At 47.6% G+C, this 19,585-nt stretch overlaps 1 non-coding gene across 1 annotated transcript; it reads left to right on the top strand.

The window, feature by feature from the left end:
• Positions 1-19,133: 19,133 nt before the first annotated feature.
• Positions 19,134-19,215, top strand: TRNAS-ACU. The gene has a single exon. It is a non-coding gene; the product is annotated as a tRNA-Ser (tRNA).
• The last annotated feature ends 370 nt before the right edge of the window (positions 19,216-19,585 follow it).

Here is a 19,585-nt window from a genome sequence, read left to right as displayed (position 1 = left end):
GATCTCTCCCCCACATATTTTGGATTGTTCATCCCTTTTTCCATTCCTCTCTCTGAGATTTTCTTTCTTTCCGGTGCAGGTAGTGATCTATGTCTGGATTCTCTCTGTCTCCAATTAGGTGATGGGATGGTGAGTCAGAATGAGGAGGAGAAACCCCATCAGGAAGATGCTGAGCAAGGAGAACCACCTGGGACATTATCAGGAAGATCCAAAGGGAATGTTTCCAGGAGTTATGCACTCCCAGAAAAAACAAAAGCCTGTGAGACTCAGGGGAGGCCAGAGGGAAACTTTAGTAGCCACTCAGACCTTATAACAAGTGACAGAATCTACTTGGAAGAGAGACACTACACATGCCATGAATGTGGGAAAAGCTTCAATCGGAGCTCTGCCCTTATCAGACATCAGACAATCCACACAGGTGAGAAACCTTATGAATGCTCTGAGTGTGGGAAATGCTTCATCGATAGTTCAGCCCTCATCTCTCATCAGCAAATCCATACCGGAAAAGCGCCCCACACATGCTCAGAGTGCGGGAAAAGCTTTGGGCGGAGCTCTGCCCTTATCAGACATCAGAGAATCCACACAGGACAGACCCCTACACGTGCACTGAGTGTGGGAAAAGCTTTAGTCACAGCTCTGCCCTTATCAGACATCGTAGAATCCACACAGGAGAGAAGCCCTACACATGCTCAGAGTGTGGAAAAAGCTTCAGGCGGCGCTCTCACCTTATCACACATCAGAGAATCCACACACGACAGACGCCCTACACGTGCACTGAGTGTGGGAAAATCTTTAGTCAGAGCTCTGCCCTTATCAGACATCAGAGAATCCACACAGGAGAGAAGCCCTACACATGCTCAGAGTGCGGGAAAATCTTTAGTCAGAGCTCAGACCTTATCACACATCGTAGAATCCACACAGGAGAGAAGCCCTACACATGCTCAGAGTGCGGGAAAATCTTTAGTCAGAGCTCAGACCTTATCACACATCGTAGAATCCACACAGGAGAGAAGCCCTACACGTGCTCTGAGTGCGGGAAAATCTTTAGTCAGAGCTCTCACCTTATCAGACATGAGAGAATCCACACAGGACAGACGCCTTACACGTGCTCTGAGTGCGGGAAAAGCTTTAGTCAGATCTCAAACCTTATCAGACATTGTAGAATCCACACAGGAGAGAAGCCCTACACATGCTCTGAGTGTGGGAAAAGCTTCAATCAGAGCTCAAACCTTATCAAACATAGGAAAATCCACATGGGTGAGAAACCTTATGGATGCTCTAAGTGTGGGAAATGTTTCTTTAATCGTTCAGACCTCATCTTACATCAGAGAATCCACACAGGGGAGAAGCCCTACACATGCGCTGAGTGCGGGAAAAGCTTTAGTCAGAGCTCAGACCTTATCAGACATCAGAGAATCCACACAGGAGAGAAGCCCTACACATGCTCAGAGTGTGGAAAAAGCTTCGGGCGGCGCTCTCACCTTATCACACATCAGAGAGTCCACACAGGACAGACACCTTACATGTGCTCTGAGTGCGGGAAAAGCTTTAGTCAGAGCTCAGACCTTATCAGACATCGTAGAATCCACACAAAAGAGAAGCCCTACACATGCTCAGAGTGTGGAAAAAGCTTTAGTCAGAGCTCAGACCTTATCAGACATCAGAGAATCCACACAGGAGAGAAGCCCTACACGTGCTCTGAGTGTGGGAAAAGCTTCAATCATCGCTCTGCCCTTATCACACATCAGAGAATCCACACAGGACAGACGCCTTACATGTGCACTGAGTGTGGGAAAAGCTTTAGTCAGATCTCAGACATCGTAGAATCCACACAGAAGAGAAGCGCTACACATGCTCTGAGTGTGGGAAAAGCTTCAGCGCTCAAACCTTATCAAACATAGGAAAATCCACATGAGAGAGAACTGTTATAAATCCCTTGACTAGGGTTGGCCAAAAAAAATTTTTTTTAAATCACATTTGCTCATTCCCACATAGTGATTTTTGCACCATCTTCACCAAGGTCTCTCAGCTCCACCAGATCAGTTGCCTGCTTCTGCCTTTTGCAGCTCACCCTTCTTTGGGGTCAGTCCTGTGATTTTTTTCTATCAACTTCTTTCCTTCTGAGTCAAAGGAGTGTGTGTCCCTCCTGCCAGGAATGTTCATCACCTCCAGGTGGGGGAGAGGTTTTATCCCAACAAGCTACACTGAGGCAAAAACTATCTGTGCCTGACAGCCACTAGGGCTGTATATGGCGTTGGCTGCTCAAGTTAGTGATCTTAATGTAAAAAATTGTAGTGCAGATGCAGCCCAGGTGCAGGGGTTGGCATTAGCTTTCCCCTTGACCTGACCTAAACTCCATCACTTTCCCTAGTCTAAACAAACCCTGAGCATCACGGTTATATTGTTCCCCCATTTCACAGCAATTGTTAGTCATCGAGTTCTCCCTTGGGGAACAAATTGTTTCATTCCCAGTTGTTCTGATGTTGCTGCAGGTTGTGCTGGGGAGCAGATATTTTTATGATCATTTTCCGCACTTAAACTATATTGAACTATAACAAAGAGCAGGAACAGGGCAGGGATAGGGAAAAAAAGTCATTTCCCCCATTGTAACAACAGACGTCGTTAGGGTAAGTCAGAGGGATTCCCTTATTCCCCATCACCATCCTCCTTCAATCCGTGCTAGAACCTAAGAATCCTTTTCCTTTCCCCCGTTGTGGGATGGGAGACTTCCAAAAGTGCTCCCTGTGCTATAACATATGGCTAAGGTCAGAGAATAAACCCCAAATATCCCCTGAGCTTTGCTTTTTGAATGCTGTGTTTCCGATTACTTCAAGCCGGGGTATTGTGGTTATTTACCAGTTTCTCTAGCACTGTTCCTACCACTGTTTCTGTAACATTTTTTGTTTTTTTGGGACAGGGTTGTTATTCCTTTGCCTAACCCCAAGCTGGAAGGCCAGGGTGTCTGTTTTCTCTGGCCCCTCTCCACAGACAAATCTGACAACGTTGAACCTGCCAGGAGCAAACAAAAAGCCCCACCGGTCACACACACAAAGCAGATAGACACACACAAGACAGCTCAAATAATGCAGTTTCTTCTATCAACATTTCCACTTTCCCACAGCATGTTAGTTCTGAAGGTTGTTTTAATTTATTTTCTTGGAACCAGAAATGGGGAAAGAGACACTGGAGTCAGTGGAATTACAGCAGGGAGGGATAAGTCTCATGATTCATCACTAACCAAAGGTTTTGTGAACAGAGCAATAATGTTACTGAATGGTCTGGCTAACCCTGCAGTTAGAAACAATCAGCTCTACAAGTGGTAAATTTACAGAGGCTCTGCTGCTGATTATGAAATAAAAGCACATTACCTTTAAACAGCTGCTACTTCAGTGCCTCTGGAAGTACAGAAAACAATGATCTGTGTTAAAGGAAAGTTGCCATTTCTCAGAGCCCCAATTTCTATTGTGTGTGTACAGGAAGGTTTGAATGTGTAGCAGGTAGTTTGGTCAAGCTTAGCTATTTTATGTGTGTAACAGGCTCCTGCCCACCTCCAGCAGAGGTTTCAATCACATACGATGGCAACTTACCGAATGTCACACAAATTAGTCCATCCCTTCCCATATTCAGTCTCTGACCGGAATGTTCGAATGAGGCAGAGAACTGGGAAAGTATCACAGTAGGAATACATTAAAAAGTGGGATTAATCAGAGCTGGGCTGCAGACAGAGCCTGTTCTACAGCTGGTGAAGTGACAGGGACACGCTCCCACTAGTGCTGGCTCTGAAATAACAGCAGGAGCAGATCGAAGAGAATGAGCTCATGTGGGAGCTATGGGCAGCTGCCCTGTCAGTGCATCACTCACCTGGCAGGTGTTACACAAAACACAGCACTTCCCCCCACTGCCACCACTTCATTATACTGGCCATGGGGCTGTTTGTCCTCCAGGACTTTGATCTCTCCGGGTGGTCCATGGTGATTCATAACAGAGCCATTAGGGGAGCAGGAGTCATCCCAATGGAAATCTCTCCACTTCTTTCTCAGTGTTACCTTCTTAGCCCTGGCTTTGGAGATGACCTTAGCCTTATCCTGTCTTGATTTTAGGTAGGATTTTGATCACCTTGCAGCTTAGAACCTTTGAGGGCTTTTCTCTGCCTTTTTGGTCCCCGCTGCAGTCAGTACATTCTAGACATGGGCATGGTGACCTTCCTGGGGATCTTGACAGCTTTAGCCAGCTTCTTGGTGGCTATTTTCCTGCTCACAGCTACTGTCTTCTTCTCATGCCTTGTCCTGGGGGCCCAGCCGTTGGCTGAATGTGAAGGAGCCAAAGTGCTGGTGACTTTAGCCCACACCAAGTGGCCTTTGCTCGTCAGACTCCTGAACCCCAACTGGATGTGGTTCTTGTTCTTCTGCACAGCACAGCCCTGGAGAGGAGGGATCTGCAAATGTACATTCATATGATCCCTTTGTTTAATTGATGGAAACATAAACTAGACACTTAGAGAATTGGAACTGATTTCAGCTGATGGGCAGGTTTGCTAGGTTTTTATGCATTTGGACAGCAAAATGTTGAGTGTTCACATTCATTTCAAGCATCCTCGTATGGTGGAGCTCCTGAACATAATGGAGAATGGTTTTTGTAAAGGAAAATTATGCCTCATGAATCTACTATAATTCTTTGATGGAGTCAACAAGCATATGGATAAAGGCGATCCCGTGGATATAGTATACTTAGATTTTCAGAAAACCTTTGACAAGGTCTCTCCCCAAAGGCTCTGAAGTAAAATGGGATAAGATGGAAGGTCCTCTCTGGGATAGGTAACTGGTCCAAAGGCAAGAAAGAAAGGGTCTGATTTTCAGAATGGAGAGAGGTAAATAGTGGTGTCCCCCTGGGGTCTGTACTGGGACCAGCACTGTTCAACATACTCCTGAGTGATCTGGAAAAAGGGGTAAACAGTGAGGTGGCAACATTTGCAGATGATACAAACCAACTCAAATTAGTTACGTCCAAAAGAGTGTGCAAAGTGTGACAAAGGGATGTCACCAAACTTAGTGACTGGGCAGCAAAAAGGCAGATGAAATTCAATGTGGATCAGTGCAAAGTAATGCACATGGGAAAACATGATCCCAATTCTACATCTAAACTGATGGGGTCTAAATTAGCTCTTACAACTTAAGAAAGAGATCTTGGAGTCACTGTGAATACTTCTCTGAAAACATCTACTCAATGTGCATTGGCAGTCAAAAAAGCGAACAAAATGTTGGGAAGTCCTTAGGAAAGGGATGGCTAACAAGACAGAAATATAATATTGCCTGTCTATAAATCTGTGGTATGCCCACATCTTGAATACTGGAGCTGGACCCCCATCTCAAAAAGATATATCGGAATTGGGAAAGGCACAGAAAAGGGCAACCAAAATGATTGGGGTATGGAACAGCTTCCATGTGAGGTGAGATTACTAAGACTGAGGGGAGTTTTCAGCTTGGAAAAGAGATGACTAAGGAGGGGCTAGGATAGAGGTCTATAAAATGATGATGGGTTTGGAGAAAGTATCAGAGGGGTAGCCGTGTTAGTCTGGATCTGTAAGGAAGTGCTATTTACTCCTCATAACACAAGAACTGGGGTCACCCGATGAAAGGAGTAGGCAGCAGGTTTAAAACAAACCAAAGGAAGTATTTCTTCACCCAACACACAGTCAACCTGGGGAAACTTTGTCAGAGGATGCTGTGAGGGCCAAGACTATAACAGGGTCCACCAAAGAACTAGATAAGTTGATGGAGGACGGGTCCATCATTGGCTATTAGCCAGGATGGGCAGGGATAGAAAACCATGCTCCTGAAGTGTCCCTAGCCTCTGTTTGCCGGAAGCTGGGAATGGGCGACGGGATGGATCGCTTGATGATTCCCTGTTCTGTCGATTCCCTCGTGGGCACCTGGCATTGGCCACTGTGGGAGGACAGGATTCTGGGCTGGCTGGACCATTGGTCTGATCCAGTATGGCTGTTCTTATGACCAATAGAGGGCAGTCCCCACCAGCAATATTTATTTTTGGTGCACTGAAAGGGCCAACTTTCCAAAGCTGACCCAAAGGATTAGTAAAAGTGTTTTGGAGAAAAACACTAAACAGAACAATGTGAATGAAAACTGGGAGCTATTGTTTAAGGAGCTTGTTAGATGGGGCATAAGCCCCATTGCCTAATTAGCTGAGCTTGCAATGGCCTTCCACTCAACTCGCTGACATTTCTCCGTCTGCAAATGTGGTACCCATTTTAAAACCTAGATCCAATCAATTACAACATGTCCGGGAAGATTCTAGGCATCAGTGATCTGATCATTGGGTTGATGGCAGTAAACAAGAGCTTCCCATAAGGCTCCCTCCCTCCCTCTTCCCAAGAGCCACCCTCATGCTCTCTCACCTTTCTGCTCCCGCATCCTCTGCAAACTTTCGAAGACAGATGCCTCGTGATGGCCTTTGCTCGTGGGGATGTTGCCTCTTGGTCAGGCTTTCGGCCCTTTTGGGGGGAAGGATGCAGCAGATGGCGTGTCGGGGGGGAGCCCAGGACCTCCCATGGGCTCTGACCCAGGCCACTCTGAGGGCAACACTTCTTACCACCCCACTATTGTCCCAAGTTCACAGTTTATCACAGGAAGCTCTGAAGGGTGTCAACCCACTGCTTGGTACCTCTTCTCAGCCGGGTGTGGCATGGCAGCTCCCTCCTTGGGGTGGCAGCTGCCTCTGTTGAGCTGACAGATCCAGGTTGGTGATGAGGTGGCGGGCGGGATTGAACCGGGGACCTCTGGAGCTTAGTGTGGGGGCCTCTACAGCATGAACTAAAAGCCACCTGGCTCTTAGCAAAGGCTGTATAGAAGACATGTTTTATTGCTCCCTCTAAGTGATCTCAGTGCCACTAGCTGGGACACCCCACCACACCCTGGAGGTGTGTGGGTTACGTACTTCCCCTAGCTGAGGAAGCGCATCCTGAGCTTCGGAGAGTTCCCAATTGTAATCCTGGACGACCCCTGTAACAATGCGGCCTCTGGCAGGACACTGCTGAGAGTATCAATTCAGGACAAATTGCTTGGAGCAGGGCAGTCACAGCCCGAGGCTGGGTGCCCTTCACTATTAAAGCACGTCACAGCAGCCATGCAGAGAGGACTTTGGTTTCACCCCACTGGCTAATTGGACATCATAGAACCAATTCCCTCAGATATTCCAGTTCCCTTCTATCACCACCAGCCCCGCTCCTTATGGGGATGAATGGTTATGAAAAGCAATACCCCAGTAAAAGAAAAAAGGTTCTCTCAAAGGACCCCAAAGGACCAAGCTCCAGATGCAGGTCAATAGACGAGTCAGATCTTACCCACAAATCACGCTTTTGCAAATCCTTTAGCGTTGTTATGGAAAAATTGATCCATGTGTTGTGTTTTCAATCAGATCAGCCTGAGGCCTTTTATTGATTAGAAGCACACAGGGGAGAACCGTTATTGAAACGGCCTCCCCGAAGCTGGTTACAGACAGCCTTATAAAGCTTAAAACCGCAATCGTAATATGCAAGTTACATACATCATTTCCTTATTATTTTGCTAAAAAAAAATTGCAAAGTTAATGCTGATTGGAGCAGGAGTACATTTCTTCCATATTAGGCTTTTCCTGTTATTACTTATCTGTTCTGTGCAGTTACGTGTTTACAGTCGGGGATATTACAAAATTGTTTTTCAGTCGGGGACTGTTAGGACTTTCCACTGTCTCCTCCGTGCCCCCCTGCTTGACTTGTCTGGCCGGCCCCGGCAGCTTGACATGAGGCCTGGGCCTACAAGGCCTTGGATAACACTGGATTTTTCCCCTACAACATCTAAAATATAAAGGTTTATTCATAAAAAGAAAGAAATAGAGATGAGAGTTAAAATTTTTAAAGGTATCAATTACACACAGTGATGGAAAAGTTCTTGGTTCAGGCTTGTAGCAGTGATGGAATAAACTGCAGGTTCAAATCAAGTCTCCGGAACATCCTCAGCTGGGATGGGTCATTCAGTCCTTTGTAGAGAGCTTCAGTTTGTAGCAAAGTCCCTCCAGAGACATGAAGCAGGACTGAAAATAAGATAGAGACGAGGCATCCGCCTTTTCTAGCCTCTTGCCATGTGGTCTTTGCTTTCTTTGTCCCAAGGACAGTCTATCCAGCACGTGGCACAGAAAAACCTTAGAGTTCGGTCCATAGGCAGGTCCCTGCAGACCTTGCTGAGTCACAAGGTGTATCTGCCTTCTCTCAATGGGTCGATTGTAGAGCTGATGGTCCTTAATGGGCCTTCAAGCAGGCTAGGCAGAACTGATACCAACTTGTCTGGGGTGTTCCCCAGAAGCAGAGCACAAGTTTGAAATATGGGCTGCATAGAGCCAATATTCATAACGTCAACTACAATAATGATACACATCTAGAGATAGCATCATTATAATCAGCCAATCAGAACGTCTCCATAGACCTCTTACATGACAACCTTTCTACAATATTGGCTGCAAATGGTCGCAATGGTGATCTATACAGTTACAGATTATGTCAATAACGTCACAGGAGGTGACACAGCATCAGTGAGACTGATACTGGAATAGCCTCCAGTTTTGGTGTCCTCATTTGAAAAAGATGTTGTGAAATTGGAGCTGGGGCAGCAAAGAGCCACCAAATGTTCTGAGGGTTGGAGAAAAATGCCTTCTAGTGATCTATTGAAAGAGCTCAACCTGTTTAGCTGATGAAAAGAAGATTGAAAGGTGACTTCATTGAAGTGCCTTAATTGAGAGAAAAGATTGGGTATTAAAGGGCTCTTTAATCTAGCAGAGAAAGGCATAACAAGAGCCAATGGCTGGAAGATGAAAAGAGACAAATTCATATTACAAGTAAGGCATAAATATTGTAATAAGGTGTATTCTCCATCTCTTGATGTCATGTAATGAAGACTAGATGCCTTTCTGGAATGTGTTTGCCCCAAAAGTAGCTCTTGTGTCATACCGGAGGCCTGTGATATGCAGGGGGTCAGATTAGATGCTCTAATGGTCTCTTCTGGCCATAAAGTCGACTCATTTCTGAAAAAACGAGTGTAGCATTGGGAGCAGCGTCTGATGTTTCCCTGTCTAGCCGGCTTGCTGCCTAGAACGAACGCTCCTGGAGTGGAGTGACCACAGGGAGTAGCTCAAACCTGCAAAGTGCCTGGCCAGGGATGGGACATTAGCCCAGCAAGGGAGGGGTGCGGCAGTGACATCACAAAGGCCTTTGGCAGGACCTCAGCCTATTGGTCAAAGGTGGTGGGGAGGTGGTGACCTCACAGAGAGATGTTGACATCAGCCAGGCAGGACAGGGGCGAGGGGCCAGGGAAACCTCAGAGACCCCTGTGGCTTTGCTTCAGCAAGTCTCCTTCTCCAGGTCTCTCTTTGAGGACTGAGAGAGTATTGGGGTTCACGGACGTGAGCGCCAGGAGGAACCTCTTTCGAGTTTTCTCCTTCCCTTTGAGTGATTTTACTAGAAAACAGCCGTCCCTGTTTAGAAGGTAAGAGCCTCCTCGAGGTTTGAAATCTGTTCAGTCTGATTCATCTGTTGCAGGGGAGTGCTCTGCAGTTCCCACTGTGGGAGATCCACCCAAAAATGTGGGGCTGAAATAGTGCTCGGGCAGTGATCCCCACCAGTGACCTGGGCCATCCTTTGGGCTCTCTGATGAGAACCCTCAGCCTCACGTTCTCAGTCTCTACCCTGATTGGCTGAGCAGGGGGTTATTGACAGGGAGGCATGGCCGGCTCCAGACCCCAGCGTGCCAAACGCGCGCTTGGGGCGGCATTTTGCCGGCAGGGCGGCAGGGCGGGAGGCAGCTCCGGCGGACCTTCCGCAGGCATGACTGCCTGCCGCCCTGCCGGCAAAATGCTTGGGGCGGTCAGATTCCTAGAGCCGCCCCTGCAGGGAGGAGACTCAGATCCTTGTTCTCTTTTAAGACCAAGGAAATAAGTCAGAACCAGTTCTATGTTTGATGAATTTTGCTGTTCTCTGCATTAATTGTCTCTGAGCAGTTCATGATTCTCTCTAACATTGCAGTTCTCCTCAAATACTTGCTGAATAATTCCTGTGCACTGTTGTTGGTCTGGAGCTCATCTGAGAGCACTTTATTCAGGTCATTCAATGTCTGAAATTCAAGATCTGATGGTTAGTTTGAAAATCAGGGCTCTTGGGTCCTATTCCCAACTCTGCCACTGACTGGCTGTGTGACCTCAGACAAGTCAATTCTCCTTTCTCAGCCTTAGCTTCTCCCTCTTTGGAGTAGGGATAATAATGATCCACTCCTACCTACCTCACAGTGCGTGGAGGCAGGGCCGGCTCTAGGTTTTTTGCCGCCCCAAGGAAAAAAAAATTTGGCTACCCCCACCCCAGCCCTGGGCTCCTCCCCATAACTCTTGCTGCCCGAGCCCTGGGCTCTGCCCCCCACCACCCGCACCCCCCTGCCGCCCCAGCTCTGGGCTCCTCCCCACCATCTGCACCCTCCTTCTGCCCCAGCCCTGGGTCACTGGTAACTTGCTCCCAGGGCAGGTCATTCAGCAGGAATTTTGGATGTGCACAGAACACAGACTGGTTCCCGCATGGTTACAGAGCTGCAGTAAAGTGGAACAATTTTCAGCTTGTGTGATTGGAGGATCTCTGGATGCATATTATAAGACTGTCCTCCATACATGAGGAAAAGTTGAGGTGCCTTTATTATTCTTTGTTTCTATGGGGAATTTGCCAGTGCAATATCACTGTCTTCCTTTTAAACAAACAAAACTAGAAAAAAAATGGCAATGGCTGTTGAAAATAGCAATTCCAGTCCTAAAAACCACCGGGAAGCATTATTGCTCAATTTTATCTAGTAGGATGCCCCTGGAACAATGGGATCGAGAAACCTGCATCACTGAAAGTGCAGCCATGGAGACACCACACAGCAGCCTTCCCTAGCAGGGGCAGGGGGGCGAGAAGGGACATCATCCGAGCTCCCTGCATCCAGGTCACTTTCCTCAGCCGGGCTGCGTCAGGGGAGGGCAGAGAGCAGCAGCTTCTTGTTGCCGGCTCAAAGAGCCTGAGGCGGAGCAACAGCAAAACCAGGTTTATTTGAGCCCAAATAAGGTGCCAGGGAGAAAAAGCATCTCAAATCCTGCACACCCGCGCAGGATTTATACCCCACTTGTTTGTGTAAGCCTTTTGTTCGGTTTTCCCCCTCACCCCTCCCTTCCCAAGCTTAGCAAAAGAGAGTATTCGGGTTATTCGGGTTAAAGCAGTTACTTTAAACATTACATTTCAGCGTGTTAGAAAAGTTCCCATTCGCATGCTTATCTCTGGCCTTCACAGCACAGACGCATGCAGACTTTTCTTCCCCCTCTCCCCCTCCTCCCCGCCGCTCCTGCATCTGCAAGCTGAGATTGCTGACAGTTACACATTTTGCTTGCTGTCTCTTAGCATCTTAGGCTGGTTAAAGTTCACAGCATGTAAGAACTTTGGTTCACTTCAGGCCCAAAGTCACAACTTTGGTTTACTCAGGCTTAGTGACACCAACAATTCCCCCCTTTGAGAATACTCAACCAACTTTTGGCGAGGTTTCTCAAACTTTAAAGACAAAAAACAATGAAGCTTTGCAGATATATGTACAACTGCTCTTTTGAGCTTAGTCACCCCCAACCCAGGAATGAACGCATGGACAAAAGAGTGGAATGTTCATTTAACAACTAAGGGATTGGGGCACTGACTATAAATCAGGTAGGTATACCAAGTGGTTTAATTTCCCAGATGTCTTGGTGAATAATTTAGTCCCACATGCATCCTCCCCATGGACCCAGCAGGATTCGGTATGTGGGAGCCCACACCCACCCTAACCGGTCCATATGCTTGGAAGGAGCACTGTGAATGTCCACACTTCCATCCAGAAAGTGTCCAAGTATGTCTCCATGACCACAGATCAGATGGTACTCCTGATGCGTCTGTAAGGGCAGTGGGCCAAGTCTGGTGCTCAAGATCACTCGGAATGGCCATCAGCTGGTCATTCAGGAAATTCTGAATTTCTAAACATACTAGATCCCACTGCAATGCCTTCCCAGCCTCAGTGATATGCAATACCATCTCTGTCAGTAACTTCTGGGTCATAGAACTAAGGGTGGAAATGACATATAACTCACCAACTCCAGCCTGTACTTAAGATAGCTGAGTTTCAAGAATAAGGCTAGTGGCCTTGTCTAGTTGGCCCAATTTCTTATCATGTTCTTGGCTTTTAAGATATTGGCCCTAGCCCACAGGGATCTGCTCAATTCTCTTTCTTTCCAGAGGAAATAACCCAGGCCCTCTGTTGTGCTAATCTAATGGCAGCCCCTTGTGAGCAATCTGGGTATGTAGAAGTGATTTGAAAACCTGATAAGGGCAATGTCATTTAAAATCCAATTAGGGAGGGCAATACATACTGAAGGATTTATCCAAAACACAGGGCGCAGCCTGTAGATTAAACCCCAAAATCCAATTAATACCACAGGGTTGTTTCTTCTTTACCTGTGAGAAAAGAAACCTAACACATTGCATTAGTGTCTTTGCAGATTTTACAAATTTTATAGCTGCATGGGCAAATTTAAGCCCCCCCCCTTTTTCTGGTTTTTAGCCAAGTAATGGCTCTTATACTTATCAGTGCCAAAGGAAGGGCATCTGGCCACTTTAAGTTTGTCTCAGCACAAATCTTGGCCAGTTTATTTTTAGCATGTTAGCTATTCTTTTTTTTCTCAGTTAACTCATTCTTTTTCCTTTTCCCATTTTTTTTGCTCCTTTAACCTATAAAGGAAACTTTTACTTATACACCTTTTGTTAACAATGAACACATACACAGTACATTAGTCTTATTTAATGTATGCCACATATACCCTTTCACTAAAATAACCTTATTACAGAGCTTTAGAACAACAAGCCAGGACAAGCACACCCACTTTGATGAGTTCATTCAATACAACCTCTAGTCCAATAGCTTTCCACCATCCCCAGCCCTCTGGCTAGAAATCTGAGGTAGCCAGAAGGATCCCATGTACAATATGGGGAGTGGGTTAACTTTCCATGTCCTTGCTTTTAAAGACTGTTAGTATGCAAATTTTAATAACAATTTTCAATTAAAAAATTTGGCCAATGAAGTTTCTTTCTCTTACTTAGGAAAATGTATTAGACTTTAGTATATCACATTTTTCTGATATATCCAAACACTTTGTATTCTAAGTGGAACAAAACAAGTATCTGCATTTCAATTTAACACTGCCGCTTGATTTTAAATCAGACCATCCCATAAAAATATTAAACACATCAATTCTGGCCACAAGACAAACACCACAAGACAGAACATAGAACACAAAACATAATTGTTACTCTGTCAGTAAATGCATGATATGTTGAATGCTGTTCAGCTGGCATTAGTTTTCTTTGATTATCTGAAAGTCAAAAACAGAGGTCTATCCCTTCTGGGCAGTCAATCATTACTTAAAATATACAAATACTCTTGTTGATTTTAGGCAAAACAGGAGAATTACCCCATATTTTCTTTGCCTGAATTTATTTACAAACATTTCAAAGACACCAAAAACTTTTCTCTTTAGCATTTTTACAAAGTTCAACTGCTGTTCCCTCCAGCAACTACAGAGTTAACTTTTCACTTTCCCTTAAAAATCACTTGCTTTTCCCTTAAATCACTTGCTTGCCTTTCAACAGCCACTTACTAATTCAAATCATCATTTCAAATATCCTCCTGAGTATTTGAAATTTCCATGCTTATACTCACTTACTCCTTTCCACTACACCCTCAAAAGTTTCCAACCTGTTCTCCAATCTCTCTGTCTGTTGCCTGCCCGCCTGGGCCCGATCCTGCTTTTCTCGCTGAATCGTCCCTATCCTGGGCACAAACTTGTTCCACTACCAGTTTAGCTAGGAGGGTGGGCTTCTCAACTAGCCCCCACCCTTCTGGTCTTTTCCCTAAAACATTTTTACTCCCAAAACTACTCGAGTCCTCCCTAGTAAGGCTTGCCACCTGGGCAAAAATACATGGCCATTGCGTAAAGGCCATTTACTTAACACACAATCCAAACCCCTTTAGGGGGTATACCCAAAGACCCACCCATTTGTCTGCTGACACTTAAACAGAAAAGAAAATTACACAGAGAGCAGGGAAAATTACAGTCTAAGCCAGATTTTTCCTACTTCTATTACATTGTCCGTTACAGGGGGCGGGACAGTAGGATCTCAATACAACCTCAGAGCTTCATCGCACACATGGCTTCCACCCTGAGGAATTACGAACGAGAAGTTCAGTTCCGCCCACACACCTAACGCCCAAATGAACAGAGCAGAAAAACAACAGTAACCGGTTAAACAGAATAGAACCAGAACCAGATAGTGTTTCCTTATTCTATTAGGGCTCACCTTTAACCATACAATCCTTATCATATAACACCAACAGTACCAAATAAAGCAAACAAAATGACAAGGGTAAAACAGATAGATGGTGTAAATTCTGCAGGGCTCCCCCATTATTAGTTGCTCACCAAACTGTGACAAATTTCTGTTACCAATTTATCCCTCATGTCAGGTGATCAAACTGACACTGCAGGATATTGGGGGAAGAAAACACACCATATAATCAAATTTTAAAGCTTCATTAAAAATAATAAAACAACAACAGAGAGTGTTGGGAACGCTCCCACATCACTCAGGAAAAAAATATAAATGCCCCAAGCCTTAAGCCACTTTAATACTCACACATGTCTCACTGGAAAGTTAAGCTTTGCAAATGTAATTTCAGTTCTGTAACTTGGATTGCCTTTGGTTTGCCTCTGTCTCTATTTTCCACAACCAGCTGGGGCTGAAAGCAGTTTTTCTTTGCACTTAGCATAGTCTGTGCTGGTTCTTGACCTTGAACACAAAACAACTTCTCTTTATCTCTGGGCTAAGCTGAATTTCAAATTAACCCGTTCCTAGACAAATTGCTCACACTGTGTCAGAGGCTTTTCTTTGGTGATTAAAAGCTCCTCTGAGATATATGATCTTATCTAGATTGAAGATACCTTCTAATGGGCACTGTTTAGATGGATTTTCACGCATGTGAAGATTCCAATTCTCTAAATACCTGCAGGTTTTAGGACCATAATGTACATACATGTACTATGCTGGGGTACCCTTAGGGGGTGAGGTGGAAAGTTTAGACTGTCCCTCCCCCATTTTCCACTTACACACACAGAGAGGGTGCCCTGTCCGCGCTAGCGGCTCATAAACTAAGGATCTCTCCCTACAGGACACTCACACAGGAGAGACTAACGGGGATGACCATGACTCTCCTACACCTCCCTTCAGCAAAGAGCGTCGGCTAGTCTCTGGGAGACGGCGCCGCTTACTCTGATTGCATCCAGTGAGATGATCAGACTGTCAGTAGCCCACACGGAAAGGAAGGGGGGGAGGGAAGATGGGTTCACACATTCCTAGACCCAGGCAGCTTCTTCGCCGGACGATGCCAGGCCGAGTCAGCCCACCGTGGGTCGGATCTCCTAAAGATCCACTAGTTACCGGGCTTGCGTTAGAATATTCCTGATCATGAGCATTCGCTTCACAGGGTATTCTGGGCGTCTTCCAGTAACGGACACTCACACTGGTATACACACACACACACACACACACACACCAAGACCATTATTTCCTATTACCACGATGCATCTTATCTTGCTGCACAGTCAATAAGTTCAGAAGGCATGAGCCCAACAGAGACAGACATTCCCACGGACAGTCCTCCTCCCAGTGCAGCTCTGGGGCATATGATGAGGGATTTTTACAAGAGCTCTACATACAAACAGCTTCAGAAGCTACCCACTCGCTGACAAAACAGAAGTAATTGAAGGATCATGTTGTAATTAAGTGATCCTTCTGGTGGCCACCTTTCCTGGCTCTCTAACTGATACTGAGGCCAGTCTACTGTATAAAATCTTTTCAGTTTACTTTTAGTCAATGGATCTGATTCAAACACTTTCCAATTCGCCAGAATGCATTCTAAGGGTGTACACCGTGCCCTGCCTATACTCTGTCCCTGCCCCATACCACGGGCTTGCCCTTGACCCACTATAGAACGCTCTCTCGTCTAGTGGGAATTACAACGGCTGGGCGTCCCCAGCCTCAGGCAAAAGTCCACACCACTGGACTGTTCCTACCTTATCCACAGGACCGGTTCCTCACCGTCGCCCGCAACTGCTTCTCCACTATCTGAGTGCGTTGCACCGTTGTGTCCTCCAAGGTCAGCCTGACGCGTCTCTGCCGAGGCCCCCGGTAAAGGCACCGGTGCGCGCTGGGCGTCGGCTGTGACCATCGTCCACCGGCCATTGGAGGAGTCCGGGAAAGGCACAATTTTGCCTCGAGCCCACCCAGGGATGCTAAAACTGTTGCCGGCTCAAAGAGCCTGAGGCGGAGCAGCAGCAGGGTTCGTTGCCCGGTGTGCGTCGCACTAATTATCACACCAGGGTGGAGAAGCAAAACCAGGTTTATTTGAGCCCAAATAAGGTGCCAGGGAGAAAAAGCCTTCTCAAATCCTGCACACCCGCGCGCAGGCGGGGTCCCAGCATTTATACCCCATTTGTTTGTGTAAGCCTTTTGTTCGGTTTTCCCCCTCACCCCTCCCTTCCCAACAGCAGTTACTTTAAACATTACATTTCAGCGTGTTAGAAAAGTTCCCATTCGCATGCTTATCTCTGGCCTTCACAGCACAGACGCATGCAGACTTTTCTTCCCCCTCTCCCCCTCCTCCCCGCCGCTCCTGCATCTGCAAGCGGAGATTGCTGACAGTTACACATTTTGCTTGCTGTCTCTTAGCATCTTAGGCTGGTTAAAGTTCACAGCATGTAAGAACTTTGGTTCACTTCAGGCCCAAAGTCACAACTTTGGTTTACTCAGGCCTAGTGACACCAACATTCTGATGCTCCCCTCACAGCCCAGCCCAGGTGGGGAAAGTGGCCAGGACGCAGGGAGCACATAGTGTTGCTCTTCGCTCCCCCCAGCCTCTGTGGGGCCACGGAGGAGCATTGGGGCAGGGGAGAGCAGTGAGCACCTTTGCACGGCCACATGGTGCCCTTTGACCCCCTGGAGCCCTGGGCGGCTGCCGGGGGCCCCACCCCTAAGGCCGGCCAGGCTCCCCAGCACGAACAGCAGAGACACAGGGAGACTGGCCACCCACTGAGCAGAGGTAGCCTGGGCGGCTCGTAATGGAGGCTGGGGGGGCTCAGCCTCCCCAAACCTTTTGTTGCCAAGGGGACAGTGGGGCCCATGACTAGGGGCCCTGGCCAAATTAGGCCCCCCTGGAAAAGTCTCCCCCATGTTGGCCCCAGGGCTGGAGGAGCTCCCACTCCCTGCTACAGCCCGGGGGCTGCAGCAGGGGCACAGAGCTTCTCTGGTCTCGGGGCCGCAGCGGGGCCGGGGTAAAGGAGTGACAGGGTGGGGCCAGTGGGGGAAGGGGTGGAACAGAGGTGACAGTGGATGGGGCCTGTTGTCAGAGCGGTACCGGTGTGGTGCTCTGCTGTCTCCTTGTTGATATCACTCGGCTGCGTGTGTGAGTCCCTCTGTGTGCTGCCCCAGCTCTGCAGAAGCTGACACAGCAGACCCGACGAGAATCCCCAATGACCACAGAGTCCAGTAAGATGCAAAGCCACATCGGGCTAGGTTTATTGCGACCTCGGACACAATTGCAGTTCCCTGTAGGTTTCTTAGCCTAATTCAGGGCATACTACGAGAAAGTGCCTCTTGGCAAGGACCCGGCTTAGTGGCGGGACTTTCCACTCCCCCTACGGCCGGACAAAGGCACCTCCCCAGGGATGCATTCTTATACACAGATACAAACAAGTTACACATCACACCTGACGTATTGAGGTGCAACCTCTCTACGTAGCAAGTTACAACCCTCTACGTATTAAGGTACCGCCTTCTACCTTGTACATGTTGGTTTGATCAAAACAACTCTATCCATCATTTTACCCTTTTGCCCCTGTCATTGGGATGGGTCGGCCTGTCCTCCTGTTATCTATGGAATGTTTCAGTATAGTGTGTTCTAGTGCTGTGTTTATGCTAGGTGAATATACGTTTATGCAGCATCAGCCCTTTTCGTGCCAGCTTCTGTGAGCAGGGCCTACCTCTGACTCACAGCTTAACTTTGCTTTATGTTAGCAAAGTCTTGACCATTACTTCAGTTCAGGCCTCAGGCCTCATACTAGACCTTTATCAGGGCCTGCACTTACTACAGGGCCGTGGGTGGAGGGAGTGGAAGGGGGCGGAGCCACACACAGAAGCGGGGGGCAGGGTTCCGGTGCTGGGGCCCCTGAACTTGTTCTCCCTTTCCCTGGGCTTTGGCATCACCAGCCCCTGCTTAGCGAGTAGGGGTCAGTGGTCCCCAAAATGTGGGGCGTGACTCCTAGGGGGACACAGAGGAAGATTTATGGGGGCACCTCAGGGCCTGAGCCAGCCCCCATGAAGGGCAGGGAGGGAGCCCCACTCAGCCCCACTCTGTCCCAGCTCTTCCCCAACCCCACCCTCAGCCTGGGCCCCTGGCTCCCAGCCCGGCCTCGACCCCCTGACCCCTGTCCGCACCCCTCTCCCCAGCAAGCAACGGCCCCACTCCCAGCCCCGGTTCTCGACCGCGGCTTCCGAGGGGCCACAGCCATGGATACGAGGGCGCAGTGTGAAATGTTTGGGGACCACTGGGTTAGGGTGACGTCCTCATCACTTCTCTGCAGTCCAATGAAAGCGATTCCTCCCCCACCCACCCCTCCGTCAGGACGGCCTAGGTACGTTCTGCTGCCCTTCACTCATACAGGAAGGAGAATAACATTTCATTCCACTCAATGCTAAAGTGATTTGTAACCCACCACCATCCCAAACTGGTAATTTTGGGGAAGCGGCCCCATCATGCTGCATAGCTGGGCAGAGTAGGGGTGTCTATGCAAACACGGCCTGTTCCTGAAGTCTTCCCCCAGCTCCTCACTAGATGTGACAGGGGAGCTCATTCAGCCCCTGCATACGCTTAGTATTTAAAAACTCCTTAGTGTCCCTATCTCTGCCGGCCTTAGATTTCTCCTCCTGTCCCTGTTTTAGCAGCTCAGATGAGGTGGCCAAGTGGTTAAGGTGATGGACTACTAATCCATTGTGCTCTGCATGCATGGGTTCAAATCCCATCCTCATTGGATGCATTTAGTCTTCACCCTCCTTTATAGACAACCATCTCCCCCCTTGGTACAATGACAGACCAAACAATGTTGCTTCTTGCAAACAAAAACCTTCTCAGAATCTCAGCTGCCCCCCCCCCGCTTCAAATAAAATGTCTAAATCCCAGATTTCTAAAAAAATTCTCTAGTCCTGCATTTCTTAGCTTTTATCTCAAAAGGGAACAGCCTCATAATCTCCCCCAAACACCCTTGGACCTCCCCAAATAATTAAAATACCCCCAACCTGATCAAGGCCACAACAGTGAACCAGACCTAGTGGCTAGGCCAAGCTGTTCTGAAGGAGACAACTCAACCATTTTCTCTCTGCTTCCCTTGGCAAAGTCTGACT

This window comes from Mauremys mutica, unplaced genomic scaffold, assembly GCF_020497125.1.
Source record: "Mauremys mutica isolate MM-2020 ecotype Southern unplaced genomic scaffold, ASM2049712v1 000539F_np12_subseq_1:119545_obj, whole genome shotgun sequence".
NCBI lineage: Eukaryota > Metazoa > Chordata > Testudines > Geoemydidae > Mauremys > Mauremys mutica.
Note: the sequence above shows the minus strand (reverse complement) of the source record. Positions and strands in the feature narration are given on the sequence as shown.